The 16,308-nt window shown below is 45.0% G+C and overlaps 1 protein-coding gene across 4 annotated transcripts in view; it reads right to left on the bottom strand.

The window, feature by feature from the left end:
- LOC146839065 (uncharacterized) overlaps positions 1-16,308 on the bottom strand; it is a 502,432-nt gene that overhangs the window by 360,873 nt on the left and 125,251 nt on the right. For 2 of the 4 annotated variants that reach the window (XR_014960775.1, XR_014960774.1), the window contains exon 4: positions 6,066-7,095. The exons of the other annotated variants lie outside the window; for them this stretch is intronic. The gene's annotated coding sequence lies outside the window, so the exon portion shown is untranslated. Of the gene's footprint in view, positions 1-6,065; positions 7,096-16,308 lie in introns of those variants that run through there. 4 annotated transcript variants of the gene reach the window in all.

The raw sequence follows: 16,308 nt of genomic DNA, 5'->3' as shown, positions 1-16,308 counted from the left end.
CAAGACCCGAGGGGAATCAAATCCCTCGGCAGGCTCGAAAGTTTTTCCACGAGCGATATTAATTTGCGTAAATAATTTTGTTTTGAGAGAAGCACTATATGATTTGGCTCGTCCTGATAAGAGACTCAAGGGTTCCGGATTTTACTTTTTTGTTAGGCCGGACTACTGTTCAGCTACTGTGACCTTAAGATGGCAATTTCGACAATTATTTCAGCTATTTCAAGCTAAGGGTGCACAGGTATTCCTCTTGAATCCTGCTAAACTCAAGGTGATTTATAAGAGTCAGGCTAAATATTTCACCTCGGAATCTCAAGCGCAAGCATATTAGTCTATCGCCACTAAAGAAGGTCCGCCCTGAAGGTGAAAATAAAAAAAAAAATACATGGTGGGAAGTAAACTATGTGGAAATGGGAAGAAAAAGAGGAGAGGGAGGGGAAAAAAAAAAACATAATCAGTTAGTTATAATACTACCAAAAGTAATCCTTAAAGTAATCTGTTGCAAATAACTTGAAACTTCCATTGAATTCAATGCATTATTGTGTTTAAAATAGTGTTTCCTATTGCAACCACTTGTAACTGTTTACAAAAGTCAATTGCCTACTGCAAAAGTATTTATAAAAAGCATCTCATTCTGAGAAAGTATATTTTAATACCTATTGTTGGTTCTAAAATAAAACAAGCATATATATTTTTTATATATAAACCATTGGCCTAGAGTTCAGTTATTGAGTGTTTGAGACCATTTGCTGACTGAGTGTGTACAACAAATGCTTTACACTGTCCTCTGATGTTGCCTTACTGCTCGACCAAGCTACCACTTTAGAGAGTAAGGTTATATCTAACTTTAGCCTCTGCCAAACCCTTGGGGACTGTGGACTCTGTACACCCTGTACCTATTAAGGAACAGTATATACAGAGCCACTTTCTCACACTATGGCATCGTCTGTTGCCGGAATTGAGCAGAAGATAACAACACTAAAAAATCTAATAGTAAGGGCACAATCTCAGCCAATATCTACGTATGCAGAGTGGAGTTGTGCCCCACTAATTAACAAACTTGGTAACATTCCGGATATTTTAAAAACAATAATTGACGATGTAAAAGGGAATCTTCCTAATGTGGGAATTCAAACCATCAAGACCGACTGCCCCTCTAAAGATACAATAAAATGTAAAGACAATACTGTTGTTGTTAAAGAAAAAATAGATGATAAAACAAAAGATCAAGAAGTGATAAACCTATGCTCGACACAGTCAACAATGACAGACGCTGCTCCGGAAGTGCATCTATCAAAAAGACAGAGGAAAAAACAACGGAAAGCAAGAAATGAATCTTCTAAAAGTATAAACAATACAAATGCATCAGATATAGTGAGATTGAACACTGGAAACAACCATGACCAAATATCATATTGTTAAGGTGAGGGTACACAAATGTCTCCAACAAAACCCTTTTACCCTCTATTTAATATGGATTTATCGGAGGTACAAGCACTTATGAAAAATAAATGCTTAAACAAGCAAGCTGATAGTATAAAAATGATAGAGAATGGGAAAATTCAGTCCTTAGAAATGCTGCAAGTGGAGGAAAGTAATAAACAGGTGGAAAATAAGCCATCACAATTGGAAACAAATAGAGCAAATAGTGTGAATATCAGAGGGGATGAAACGAATAGAGATTTGTTAAAAACCTGGAAGGATATTAAATTACCACAAGATCTGGGAACCGAAACGAAGCAGTTACATAAACATCGACAATCATGGTCTCAAACCGTTAGTAATCATAATGGAAGGTTAATTGAGCATGCTCAAGGTGAAAATAGCCTGCAACAAATTAAATTAAATAACCCAGATCAAAATGAGTGGTGCAGGTAATTTTTACGCCGGAATATAAATCTAGGGGTAATAATGATATCTTGAATCGTGGGAACATATTAAAATTGTGTAATGTAGTACCCTCATTAAAGAAAATTAAACGTACCGACATAGAATCAATTGAATTCCTCACAATCAAGAATAATAATCGAGAATCGACATTAGTAACTTGGACATCATCTACTGCCGCCAGCCTTATTATGCAAGAACATAATCTCTTTCAGGACTGGGGAATAAAAATAACAACTCTCCTGCAACCTTCCTATCCTAGCCCTTTTGTTCCATCAAAATTACAAAATCATAACTAAATGAGAACCGAGAATAATAAGAAATACTCAATATTAAAAAACCCCATAGGTATGACCAACGGGCATCTTTTAAAATCATTAGAGGAAAAAAAAAGGAGACCTATTATTTGATACTGTCAAATTAGGTTGGCTAACAGCAGCCCCCCCCCCCCCCATATTGTCAGGCGGGATTGACATCTACAATCTGAAGTTCCTTTAAGGGGGCCAACAATTATGACTGAAAGGGTCAGATTATGTCCGTGGAATATAAATGGGGTTCAAGCAAAGATTCAGAATAACCAACTAGCTACTTGGTGCTGTTTTCAAATCATTTGTTTACAAGAGACTTGGGCTTTAGTTCCTTTTAGATTGGAAGGGTATAAGGGCTATTACTCATTAGCTAAGAGAACAAGTAACTATGGCAGACCTTGTGGGGGTTTGGCTATTTTTATATCAACTGAGCTAAAAATGGAAAGTGAAATGGGCGTCCAAAGTCAAAAGAATTATCTAATTGTCAAAATACGAGACAAGGAACAGAATATAATTAAATCTCTTGTAGTAATCAACGTATATATTCACCCCGATATTAAATCACGAAGAACAATAGCGACCAATTTGATAATTATGATATTGCAGCAACAGGACAATGACACCCAACCTGAGATTATTATTACCGGTGATTATAACATGAATATGCTATGGTCTTACGATAGAGATGTTGAAATACAACAGCAAAATTACTTATGGTCAATTCCAAGTTTTTCATCAACAATGGGTATGAGAGAACAAAATAATGAAAAAAATCGACAAGACTCCTGTAAAAGAATTAGAAACCATAGGCCTAAGAGTGCTAAATGGGCGATTTCCTCAAAATTCGCCACCAGCATGGACTTTTCAAGTAGGGGATCATAGGTCTAGAATAGATTATACCATAGCATTTTTTAATCCATTTCATAAAATTTCGTCGTATCAGATAGAGGGAACAGATATAAGCGACCACGATCAACAAATAATTGAGTTAAACCTAAATGGCTTAAGATTTGAAAACTATAGTACACTTCCGGGAGAAATAACGACGGTAAATTATAAGAAACTTTATTGGTCAGATAACACCAAAGATTCTATTACAAACACTGCGCAGGCAATTGTTGATTTTCACTTCGAATGAGATTAATCAAATGCTGTCGAAAAATGGTCTCTCTTCACAAAGGAATTATTTACCAGTCAATCTTAAAAATATGCTAATAAAGGTCAGTGGAGGAAAAAACCAGCATGTTCATTGGTGAAAATCTCATCTGAAAGCCATCAGTTAAAAAACACAGAACGTAACAGAATCCTGAGATTGGTAAAAAAATGTTCCCAGTTAATTTAATTTACAGAGTAAAACTTAAAAAGATAAATACAGAAGTAAGGAAAATGGTCTGGAAGGACAAAAAGCAAGAAAAGCAATTGTTGTGGGCAAAAGCTCTATATGCTTGCAAAAGGAGTAATTCAAGAGGCTTCTGGATTCTAGTAAACAAACTGAGTAGATCTATTAGGAAATCTACTTCATCAACAGTAACTGAATCTGAATGGGTATCGTTCATAGATCTGCATTTGAATCCTACTCCTAACATGGCTGTGAATTCTACTGATTGGGCTATAAATGGAATAGGAGGAGAAAAGAATAATAACTCAATAGAGATAACAGAAAACCAAGTATGTGAATTAATAAAGAATCAGAGATCCAATGGTGCCCCAGGCCCAAATGGGATTCCCGCTGTGTTGTATAAGGAGGAAGCATCTTATTGGTCGAGCTAACTAACACCAGTATTTAATCATGCTCTCCAATAAAGAACAGTCCCTGAGTCATGGAAGGAATCTATAATTTCTCCTACATATAAACGTGGGGACTGGTCCCTTCCATCCAATTACAGATTAATTACGCTCCAAGATATGGAAGCTAAATTATTTGCATCGGTTCTACTTAAGGAGTTAATTGATTGGGCTAATGAAAACCATTTAATTCCACCGAACCAAACGGGTTTTGTACACGGTCAAGGTACAACAACAAATGTGTTGATACTGGGAATATTAATGGAAAAATATAAAACAAAAAACCAGCCAATATATTTATGTTTCATTGATTTTAAAGCTGCCTTTCACTGTGTAAAAAGGCAGATTTTATGGAGGAAACTGGATCGTTATGGCGTTAGCTCCAGTCTTTTAAATGCAATACAACTGTTATATACCGATACTTGGACAAAGGGAATGGCTCAAAGCCTTCGAGGAAAATTAAAACAACTCAAGGCCTAAAGCAAGGATGTGTTTTAGCTCCATATTTATTTAATCTATTTTTATCAGACTTTACCCTTGCAATGAACAATGAGTTAGCAGACTCACCAAAGCTGGCTGAGAAATAAATATCGAACTTATTATACGCTGAAGACGTCGTCCTGCTAAGCCAAAAAAGGATAGGACTGCAGCGAATAATAAACAAAACATCAATGTATTCAATTTAGAACAAAATGCCTATAAACGAAACAAAAACAAAATAATGGAAGCCAGTACCAAGAAACAGAAGGGCAGTCAATACAAATGGTACCACCAAAAGCGGGAGCTAGAAAAAGTTCAATGTTATAAATATCTTGGGATACTGTTTGACGAGAAAGGATCTTTTTCATACCATAAAATAGAGATGAAGAAAAGATCCAAAAGTCTACAATCGGAATTTCGCCTACTTTATAGCTCCTTGGGAGGCCCAACTTATACCCCATTAATAAAAGTAACAAAAGCAAAACTGCTCCCGAGCCTTACGTGTGGAAGTGAAATACTCCGTGGTTTGGATTCTGCATTATTAAATAATGCTATTACAAATACATTTAAACATCTGTTTCGGCTTCCACTTAATGCATCACCTGCTCAGATAAGGCTGGAATTTGGCTTTTGTAATCAACAATATGCAAGAATGGGTCAGTATGTTAAGACCTGGAGACAAATCAAAACTAATATCAATCACCCAATGTGCACATTTTTGTGGAAAGAAATGCAACAAAATGAAAAATTGTCCTTCTATAAATATCTGCAAAAAGCTCTTGAATACTTGTCAATTGCTCAGATATGGGAAATGTCTTTAACAGTACAACGTTTTAAGAAAATAATTAACAAATCAGTTAAATATTTGTCACTTTTAAAAGACAAAGAACTGTTTATTAAGAGATCCCACGCATGGATGTTGGTTCAGGAATATACAAGTCTTAAGGTCCAACCATATTTAGAAATACCATGGTCTCTACAAACCAAAAACACCTTTATGAAAGCACGATTCGGCAACTCACCTGGCTTAACCCGTTCTGTGCCCATGACGAGCTGGACTCGTCATGGAGCACAGTCGCGCTGTGCCCATGACGAGTCCAGCTCGTCATGACACCCACCCACGGGGGAAGCGCTGGCGCTCCCCCCTTGAGTGGTCGATCTTTTTTTTTTTTACTGGGAAGGCAGGGGAAGACCTTCCCCCTGCCTTCCCCCGCCCCCCACCATCAATGACGTAAGCGCGGCTCGCGCGCTGAAGTCATTGGAGGTTTCCCCTTTGTTCTCCGAGGCGCAGGAAGCCATTTGCTTCCTGCGCGTCGGAGAGTGAAGGTGAGTTTTGGGGCTGGGGAGGGGGGATTTTGGCATCGGTGGGTTTGGTTAGGGTGGGGGCACTATGTAGGCGGAAGGCCAAAGGCATGCCACGAGGCTCGGCTTCGTTCGTGTGTGTTTGTAGTTGCTTCCCTGTGAAATGGATCCAAAAATGAAAAACACTCTGCCGAGAAATGCCCTTCTTTTGAAATTTTCTAATCCAAAGTGCAGCAGGATGGAGAGAAATAGAATGTATTATATGAGAATTAAATACCTAACTAAATAAAGCAAGACAGAGGGGTTGCAAAGTGGCCAGATTGGTTTTATTTACATCCAAATACACCAGCATCACTTTACAGAGTTTGTCAGTGAAGTGCTACTTTCGTTTTCTCGTCTTTCTTTGAACAGCATTGTTGTTTCCAGGTTGGGAGAGTGTACCATTCCTGGAGGTACTGCAATACCTGGTTGATGGGTGAATTGGAAAACACAATGTGCACCATGGCTCTGTGTTTATGGATGTGGTCTACCATACTGCTTATGTTTTGTAAGGATGTAAGCAATGGACAGTGAAACGGTTCCCTTCAGGGCCCTCTAGTCATGTCCATAACTTTTCAGGTGAAACCACTCGCTGATTTCTGAATAGTTAGTGAGAGATCGTTTAGGTAACCATGTTGTTTCTGCTTACATTTCACATGCTTTGCATTCCCTATGAGTGGTTGCTTTTTTTTAGGCAGCGTATTACTCTTATCAAGTGCATAATTTGAATTGAGCTACATCCAAGTGTTTATAGCGGGCACAATTAGGTTATAGCTGAAGGCAGTGCGAGTTTCTCTCAGTGGGCAAGTATGGCGTTCAGTGGGGATGTGGCACTATGGCCAGAGCTGTCGAATTTGGAACTGGGGAACCGGGTTCAGCATTCATGACCAGTCCACCACACCACTGTACTGAGGGAGCACATTCCCATGCTAGACCGTAGAAGGCCCCACTAGACCTTAGAAGGCTTGATGTCTTAGCACAAGCAGGTGTACTGTAGTGGTGTCAATTGTGGGTTATCCTTGAAGGCCTGTCCACCACAATCCATATTGAAGTTCATCTCCAGTGTTGCGGGCAGGCCTACGAAGCAGCATACCCTAGAGCAACAGTGATCCAGTCGCTGTGACGGTCACTGAGGTCACATGGACCTTGAGCAGGTTAGGGCGATACGAACGGTGTGACCTCACAGGGTACCTATTTCGGGTGGGTGTTTGCATTGTGATGAGGGGATTACCAGGATTCACGCAGCTCTCTGATGGATGTCACATGAGGTAAAATACTGCAATAAATGGCAGACACTCTGAAAACAAGAGCAAACGTTATGTTACATGAGGCAATGGTGGTAATTGTGCATGTATCAAAAGCAAACAAAATACAAGAGGTAGCAAACAATACGTTACAAGAGGAAAAGTGACATGTGTGCAAGTTACAAAAGAGTACAAAGTACAAGTAGAGGTATAAAAGTGCAATAAATGGCAGACACGCAAAACACAGGAACACACTGGGAAGGCACTTCTACGGGCATGGAGAACAGAATTTCCTATAATGTAAAGACTTCCTTCAGACAATAGAGAGGGTGTGAATTAAGTTTGGAAGTGTCTTTGCAGGAGGCGAACTTTGAGGTCAGTTTTGAAGGACTGGGAAGAGGGAGGGGGTGGTCTGGAGCTGAGGCTCAGTTCCAGATTCTCGCCGCGTTGCTTGTAAAGGATTGGGCCATCGATCTTTCCTTCTTGAAAGTGGGAGGTTCTAGTAATACATTTTGCGCAGTACGTGATGGTCTAGAGCATTATATGCATATGTGACAACGTTTTTTTCTCCTTTTTATTCTAGTCTAAAGCTTTTCGACAGTGGTTGTTCTGCAGTTTTGTGTAGTTGCATTGTTTTGGTAAGTTTTTTCTTTTTGTTGTATTTACTCCAAATGAGTAATATTATAATGCCTAATGAATTTTTTTTGTAAGTGATGTCATAATGGCGGCATATTTAGTTAGTGGTTTGAGCATGAAATTCTTTGCGATGTGTTTTGCATAGTCTTATGTGTAATTTCTTTTCTCTTTCTTTTTTAGTGGGATATTGTTGATCCATACTGTGTCTGTACAGAGTAGGTGGTGGTGAGTAGTTTAGCTGCCTCTGGCAAGTGAGTGGTATTGTTTTGGAGTATATATGTGTTTTTGATAAAGGTGCTTTTTGTTTATTACTTATTTTACAAAGTGTTTGTTGTTGTTGACTTGTTTGACAAGTTACCTTTATTAGTAAGCATTATGGCTAGCCGTAGAATGACTGCTCAACAACAGGTGGTTGGTATGCTTCTTGAATCTTCCTCTGAGCATGATTATGAGACTGACAGTGCGTCTGAGGGAGAGGAGGGAGGGGAAGATTCTGTAAGTGAGTTTTCTCTCAACATGGAATCATCGGATGATGAAGGTACTCTCAGTGCAGATGAAGGTACTCTTGGTGTGGATGAAACAACTTTCAGTGCGGATGAAGTGCCTGTCTTAGAGGAGGAAACTGCTGTGCCGATGGTGCAAGAGGCATCTGGATTGCAGTCTGAGGCTGCTAGGCTTCCTACTGGAAGTACTGGACTTTGGGTTGATCCAAACATGGTGCAGCCGGTGTTGCCTGCCTTTAGCGGTGATGCAGGGTGTACAGTGGATTGTGAACACTTTTTGCCTATACAGTTTTTTCAGTTGTTTATGGATGATGTATTTTTGGGTGAGATTGTTGAGCAGACGAATTTGTATGCTGAACAGTTTTTGAGGGACAACAGCGACAAACTTAGGCCCCAGTCTAGAGCTACCCGGTGGACTCCCACATATCTGGAAGAGATTAAGAAGTTTTTGGGTTTGACTTTATTGATGGGTGTGGTAAGGAAGCCAACCTTGGCTTCATATTGGTCTACTAGCCCCTGTTGGCAACTGCCATATTTCCTGCAGTTATGACTCGTAATCGGTATTTACTTTTGCTACGTATGCTGCATTTTGTTGATAATTCTATGGCGTTGCCACGAGATCACCCTGACTGTGACCTTCTTTTTAAGATTCGGCCCGTTCTTGATCACTTTGTAGATCGATTTTCTGAGATCTATACTCCAGGGAAAGAAATATCTATTGATGAGTCTTTGGTCTTGTTCAAGGGCCGTTTGGTTTTAAGGCAGTACATCCCTAGCAAGAGGGCACGCTATGGAATTAAGCTGTATATGTTGTCTGAGAGTAGGACAGGATATGTTTTTAATTTTCGTGTGTACACTGGTAGAGATTCTACTATTGACCCCCCAGGTTGTCCGTCCACTTTTGGAGTTTCAGAGAAAATTGTGTGGGATCTTACTAGAAGACTGTTTAACATAGGCCACCATTTGTACCTTGATAACTTCTATACTGCTGTGCAATTATTTAAGGAATTGTATAAAGTGGACACTTTTGCATGTGGCACAATCCGCTCTAACCGTAAAGGTTATCCGAAAGAGATTGTTTGCAAAAAACTTCAGAGGGGGCAGTGCAGTTCCTTGCGTAGTGATGAACTACTAGCTGTACAATTTGTGGACAGGAGGGATGTGTACATGCTGAATACCATCCATGATGAGAGTACTTCACCTGTGGCTGTTTGGGGTCAGGTTGCTGAAGTGCGCAAACCTGTGTGCATTCTAGACTACAATAAGCACATGGGTGGTGTTGACAGAGTAGATCAGAGGTTGGAACCTTACTCTGCTATTCGGAAGGCTTATCTTTGGTATAAGAAGTTGGCCATCCATTTCTTCGAATTAGCAAATTTCAATGCTTTTATTGTGTTCAAGGAGTGTTCTCCTGCGTCAAACTTGACATTTCTTCAGTTTCAGCACTCTGTGATAGCTAGCCTTGTTGTTGTGGAACAGGCAAGTGTTCCTAGATTTGGAGTGGTGGAGGATGTGGTTCGATTGAAAGATCGCCACTTTCCTGATTTCATCCCTCCCACACCGGCAAAAGATTTTCCCACTAGTAGATGCAGAGTCTGTTGGCGAAGAGGTACGCGGAAGGAGATTCGTATGTACTGCCCCGCACACAGGGACACACAGCCCTAAACCTGGGCTGTGTGTCCCTGCTTGTTTTGGAGCGTACCACACGCAAAATAATTTTTGGGAGCATTCATGAGTGGTAAAGTGAACTGCCTGGTCTGTATTCTTTGAAAAATTTGATTCTGTTTCATGGTTGGCGTTAGTGCAATGTATTTAGTTTCTGATTGCGTGGACTGGCGGTGTGTGTGGACTGACGCTTGGCTGGTGGTGTGCGTGGACTGGCGCTTGGCTGGTGGTGTGCGTGGATTGGCGATTGGCTGCCGGTGTGCCTGGACTGGCGATTGGCTCCCGGTGTGCCTGGACTGGCGCTTGGCTAGCAGTGTGCGTGGACTGGCGCTCGGCTAGCGGTGTGCGTGGACTGGCGCTCGGCTGGCTGTGTGTGAGTAGTGACTTGCTGCTGGTCACTACACACACTGCTAGCTGAGTGCCACTCCACGCAATCCATCAGCTTGTGTAGTTGCTGTGTCAGGAATGTGGGCGTGTGAAAGTGATGGGCCCTTGAATGGCGCTGTGTGCTGGTGTGAGTTTTGTTATGTGATGGGCCCGCGGCTGGATGAGTGAATGGTTTTGTATGTCTCACACGTATGAAAGGTGTATGAATAACCTGTAACGAATAGTTTCTTACCTGTGGGTGTAGTTTTGCAGCTTGAAGATCTTTCTGGATTCCCTATGCTGTGCATTATTCCGCGATCTTGTGGTTGGGTCCGGATTCGTAGTCTTTTCTTTGTTTTTCCTTTTTTTTTGTAGCCCAGGTGGGCGGCGACGACCCACCATTTGGTGTACCTCCCTTGACGTCGTCGTGCTTCCTGCGGAAGTCCCACCTTTGGGGCGCCATCTTCGGGTTCTTTTTTCCCTTTTTTTTTTTTAACCCTAGGCGATTGATTAGTCCTTCAGTCCATTTTCTGTACGTTTTTATTCCTTCTGATGTTTTCCATTTCAACCCCTCTTCCTCCAGCCTCATCTTACTGGCGGAGGTGGGTGGGTTCGCTAATGAATCCAGAAAGATCTTCAAGCTGCAAAACTACACCGACAGGTAAGAAACTATTCGTTTTGCAGCGTGAATCTTTCTGGATTCACTATGCTGTGCATAGACTTTGTAGCGGTTTTCCTAATTTTGTGGCGGCTGGGTGGTAGATGAGCGTTGGTCGTTGAAAATGCGTTGAAGCACCTTCTGTCCAACCTGTGCTTCCTTGTTCATCTGAATGTCCACGCAGTAGTGTTTCGTGAACGTGTGCACAGATGCCCAAGTTGCCGCTAGACATATGTCCTGAATGGGCGTGTTTGCCAGGAAGGCAACGGTGGCCCCCTTCTTCCTTGTGGAGTGAGCCTGAGGCCCCTCTGCTAGCTCCTGTCCAGCCTGTTTGTGGCAGAATTGAATAGTGAGGGCAATCCATCTAGCGATGGTGCCCTTAGTCACTGGTCAACCCATGAAGCTAGTAGCAAAGGACACAAACAACTGCTTTGATTTCCTGAGTTCCTTGGTTCTCTCAATGTAGTGCATCACCGCTCTTCTAGCGTCGAGAGTGTGCAGCGCCCTTTCTGCGTTCGAAGTCGGGTTTTGGAAGAAACTCGGTATCTGAATACTCTGGTTCATGTGGAACGCCGACACCACCTTGGGCATGAAGTGTGGGTCTGTTCTCAGGACTACCCTGTCCTTGTGAATCTGAATGTAGGGTTCCTGTAGCGTTAGTGCTTGAAGCTCGCTCACCCTGCGTAGTGAGGTTATGGCCACCAGAAAGGCCGTTTTCATAGTCAACATTTGCAGTGAGGCCTTGTGAATGGGTTCAAACGGTGCCTTCATGAGCTCCGTCAGTACCACGTTGAGATTCCATGCTGGCGGCGGCAACCTTTTAGGAGGGGCAATTCTTTTGGCTCCTTCCATGAATCTCTTCACAACCTGCGAAGTGAAGAAACTTCCACCCTTCTCACCTCTGGTGTAGGCTACGATCGCCGCTAGGTGTACCCTTAGGGAGCTCGAGCAGAGGTTACTCTTTAGAAGGTGTGTGAGGTACCTCAGTACTGTTGAGTCTCTTGTCATTCTGTTTTGTAGGCCCTTCTTCCTGCACCACACAGTAAATCTCTGCCATTTCGCGCTGTAGCATTTGCGTGTAGTTGGTTTTCTTGCCTCCCGCAGCACCCGCATAGTGCTAGGAGGCAATCTAAGGTGAGCGAACTCTAGGTCTTCAGGAGCCATGCCGCCAGGTTGAGGCTCTCTGGCTCCGGATGCAGGACCTCTCCGTTTTGCATGGAGAGCAGGTCCCTTCTTCTCTCGAACCTGTGGGGATTGCCCTGTGCCATTTCTTGAATTTGTGAGAACCATGTCTGCCTTGCCCACTGCGGAGCCACTAGGATCAGAGTCATTTGCTGGTTCTGCACTTGTCGAGCACTCTGTGCAACAAGGGTATCGGTGGAAAGGCGTAGGCAAATGTCCTCGACCAGCTTATCCATAGGGCATTTCCTTGGGATTGCTGATCTGGTTGCCTGGACGCGAAGCTTTGGCATTTTGCATTTTGGCGTGTTGCAAATAGGTCTATTGTGGGAGTTCCCCATCTCTGGAAAAGCTTCTCCGTTTCCTGACCATTGAGCTCCCACTCGTGCGATGCCGAGGTCTGCCTGCTTAGCCAGTCTGCCTCCACATTGTACTTCCCTGGAAGGTGAATTGCCAGTAGATCTATCCTGAGAGGTATGGCCCATCTCCAAATCTCCTGTGCCAGAGAGGAGAGAGGGAACGACTGTGTCCCCCCCTGCTTGTTGATATAGAACATTGCCGTGGTGTTGTCTGTTTGAACCAACACCCTCTGGTTGTACAGGTGCCTCTGGAATGCCTTCAGGGCTAGCAAGATGGTTTTCAATTCGAGGTAATTGATATGGCGTACCGCATCTGCTGGAGCCCACAGACCCCTCACTCTGAGGATGTCCATGTGCGCTCCCCATCCCTTTTGCGATGCGTCCGTGGTAATGGTCATTGTTGGGTTTGGTGGTGTCAGGCTTCTCCCTAATGTCATGTTGTCTCTGTTCCACCAAGTCATCTCCTCCTGCACTGCGTGCGTAACAACCACTAGATCCTCCCAACTTCCGCTTGCTTGTGACCATTGCTGTTGTAGCCATTCTTGGAATGGTCTCATGTGCAGGCGTACATTCGGCACCAGCTGGATACACGACGCCATCATCCCCATCATCTTGCTCACTGACCTCACTGTCAGAGCTCGCCCCTTCTGGTAGAGACGCGTCTCCTTCAGTAGGGCATCTGTCCTCCTGTCGCTGGGCACCACTGTGCTGTTCAGGGTGTTGATTTTTGCTCCCAGGAAAATCTTCACCTGCTCCGGTTCCAGAGATGACTTCCCCCAGTGTATCGAGAACCCCAGGTTCGTCAGAGTGTCTGTCACGCGTTTTGCGTGTCTCTCGCACTTCTCGCGTGTGTTTGCCTTGACCAGCCAGTCGTCTAGGTAGGGGTAGACATGGATCCCCTGCCTTCGTAGGTGGGCCGCGACCGCCGACAGGCATTTTGTAAAAACCCTTGGCGCCGATTTTAGCCCGAAGGCCAGGGTTGTGAACTGGTAGTGTTCCTGGTCGATGTTGAACCTTAGAAGGCCCTTGTGCCTTCTGTTTATTGGGATGTGCAGGTAGGCATCCTTGAGGTCCACGGTGACCATGAAGTCCCCGTCTCTTATTTGGGGCAGCACCTCCTGCAGCGAAGTCATTTTGAACTTCTGCGTTCTGATGAACTTGTTTAGGTATCGCAGGTCCAGGATGGGTCTGAGGTTTCCGTCTACTTTCGGGACCACGAAATAGTTCGAGTAGACCCCCTTGTTGCGTTCTCTGAACGGCACTGCCTCCATGGCTCTTTTTTCTAGAAGTTTCAGGGTTTCTTCTCTGAGTAGGGCCAGTTCTTGAGCCGATCTCTGCCTTCCCTTTGGTCTTCTGTTTGGAGGTCTTTTCTCCAAATCCACGCAGTATCCGTACTGCATGACTTTCAGTATCCACTTGTCTGTGGTTATACGCTGCCACTCCTAAAGGTAGAACCTCAGTCTTCCGCCTACTGGTGTTGGATGCTCGTAGGCTTTTGATTCTTCACTCCCCCCTGATGTTACTGTACTGCGCCTCACCCTTGGGGGCATGTCGAGGGTAGGCGTCCTCCTGCGTGCTGAGTCACTTTGATGAGGGCTGGTCACCCCCTCTCCTCCTCTGGCCACGTCCGTTCCCTCTCCCGCGAAAGGACTGGCCCCGAGGTTGGTACTGCCAGTTTTGCTTCTGTTGACCTTGTTGTCCGTGACTATCACCCTGCTGGAACGTCTGGTGCGACGCTCCCTGCTGGCTTCCTCCCCGACCGTAGGGTCTCCTAGAGGGATTGCCTCTCCTCATCCCCCTTAACTGTAGGGCCCCCATGGACCTCGCCGTTTCGTTTTCTTTTTTCAGCTGGGTGAGTTTCTCGTCTACTGTTGCTCCGAACAGTGTCTCTCCGTTGAAGGGGGTGCTAAGGATGTTGTTCTGCACCTCCGGTTTGAATCCCGAGATTCTTAGCCATGCATGTCTTCTCTCGGTGACCCCTATGGCCATTAGTCTTGCCGAAGTCTCTGCCCCGTTCAACGCCGTCTTTATACAAGAGTTGGCGATGTTTTTACCTTCATCCACCAGGTGGGAGGCTCTTTGGCGGTATTCTTCGGGGAGGTGCTTTACTAGCTCCCCCATCTCGTCCCAGTGCTGGTACTGGTGCCTATTGAGAAGTGCATTGGAATTCGCCATGCGCCAGTGCATTGCGGCGTTCCTCTCGACCTTTCTTCCTGTGAGGTCTATCCTCCTGCTTTCTTTATCAGGTGGTGGCCCCGAAGTTGCTGGCACGTTGGCCCTTCTCCTGGCCGTGGAAGCTATGATGGAGTCGGCAGTGATACTACCCTTGATGTAAGGGGGGTCCAGAGAAGAGTGCTTATACTTCTTCTCCGTCCTGGGCGTGATCGAACGGCAAGTCGCTGGTTCCTTAAAGGCCTCTCTCCCCTGATTCATCACACTTTGTAGCATGGGAAGGAACTGGCTCCTCGTCTGGATGGGGAGCAGGGTCTCGAGGAGGAAATCTGCTTTCGGCCTCTCCTCGTCCAGTTTCACGCCGAAGGCTGTCGCTGCGCTCCTGACCATCATATTGTACACCCCGATGTCGTCGGGTGGCGAAGGCCTCGAAGGGTACGTGTCTACGGGCTCCTCGGGGTTTTCGGTGTCGAGATCCTGCCATTCGATGTCGTGGCTGGTTGATGGCGCCGAGCTGTAGAACGACTGCTGGTCTTCTTCCTCGGCTTCGCCTTCATAATAGGTCTCGTCTTCCTCTTCGAGATCTCTCGGCAGCCCCTCGGTGTCTAATTCGTCCTCGATTTCGACGACGTTCGTCAGTGGATCCGTTGGAATTTTGAATTCCTTCATCTTGGCGTCGAACTCCTTCTTCCTCTGAAGGATGTTCTCCATTTCGGCCTCGAGCCGCCTCTTCTTTTTCTCCATCTCGGAGATGATTTCGGCGTCGACCGCGGGCCTCTTCGACAGAACTTGCGTCGACGCCGACCGGTCCTTCTGCATCGAGCGCCCCGTTTCATGGGTTGTCTTCGACGATCCTTGCCTTTCGGCGTCTTTCGGCACCAGGGAGTCCTTTTCGAAGGATCCGCTCGGCCTCTTGTCCATGGTTCCCCCCTTGGTCGTTGAAGTTTTCCGCGCCAGGGCTCCCTTCGTGGACTTTGACTCTGATTTTCTCGAGTCACCCTCGGGTTTTCGAGGTATTTTCGGGTGTTTTGAGCTCGACGATTCTCTTACCTCGTCTTCATTTTTCTTGTCGGTCTCTATGACCGTGAAGTTTTCGGGTCCCTCGGCGACGTTGTCCTCATCGTCTGTGGAGAGGCCCAGATCGTAGAGCGACGGGGCCTTACCCTTGCCATCCATGCTGGCATTGGCTCTTCTCTGACGTTCTCTCACCCGGAGCGTCTTCGGCGCGAAGGCTGAGCAGGCGTTGCAGTCCTTGCTCTGGTGGTCGACCGGTAGGCAGAGGTTGCAGCCCGGATGCTGGTCCTTCTGCGCGAACTTGTGGTGGCAGTTAAGGCAGAACTTGAATGGCGTCTTGTCCATTGCGCTCAGGGCCTCTGAGTGCGCATTCTCCAAGGGCGTCGAAGAAAAAGGCGCAACACTTCCTTCTTCGCGCTCCTGATGTAATATATCCCTTTCCTGTGATATCTTCGTAGTTATTCATTGACGAAACTCGCTGTTCCTTCTTCTTCCTTCGATTGTAATTCTGGATCTTCCCGATGACGATCCAGACCCAACGACGTAAAAAAGAATCTGAAGATGGCGCCCCAAAGGTGGGACTTCCGCAGGAAGCACGACGACGTCACGGGAGGTACGCCAAATGGTGGGTCGTCGCCGCCCACCTGGGCTACAAAAAAAAAAAGGAAAAACAAAGAAAAGACTACGAATCCGGACCCAACCACAAGATCGCGG

The sequence above is a fragment of the Triturus cristatus genome, chromosome 4_2 (genome assembly GCF_964204655.1).
Source record: "Triturus cristatus chromosome 4_2, aTriCri1.1, whole genome shotgun sequence".
NCBI lineage: Eukaryota > Metazoa > Chordata > Amphibia > Caudata > Salamandridae > Triturus > Triturus cristatus.
Note: the sequence above shows the minus strand (reverse complement) of the source record. Positions and strands in the feature narration are given on the sequence as shown.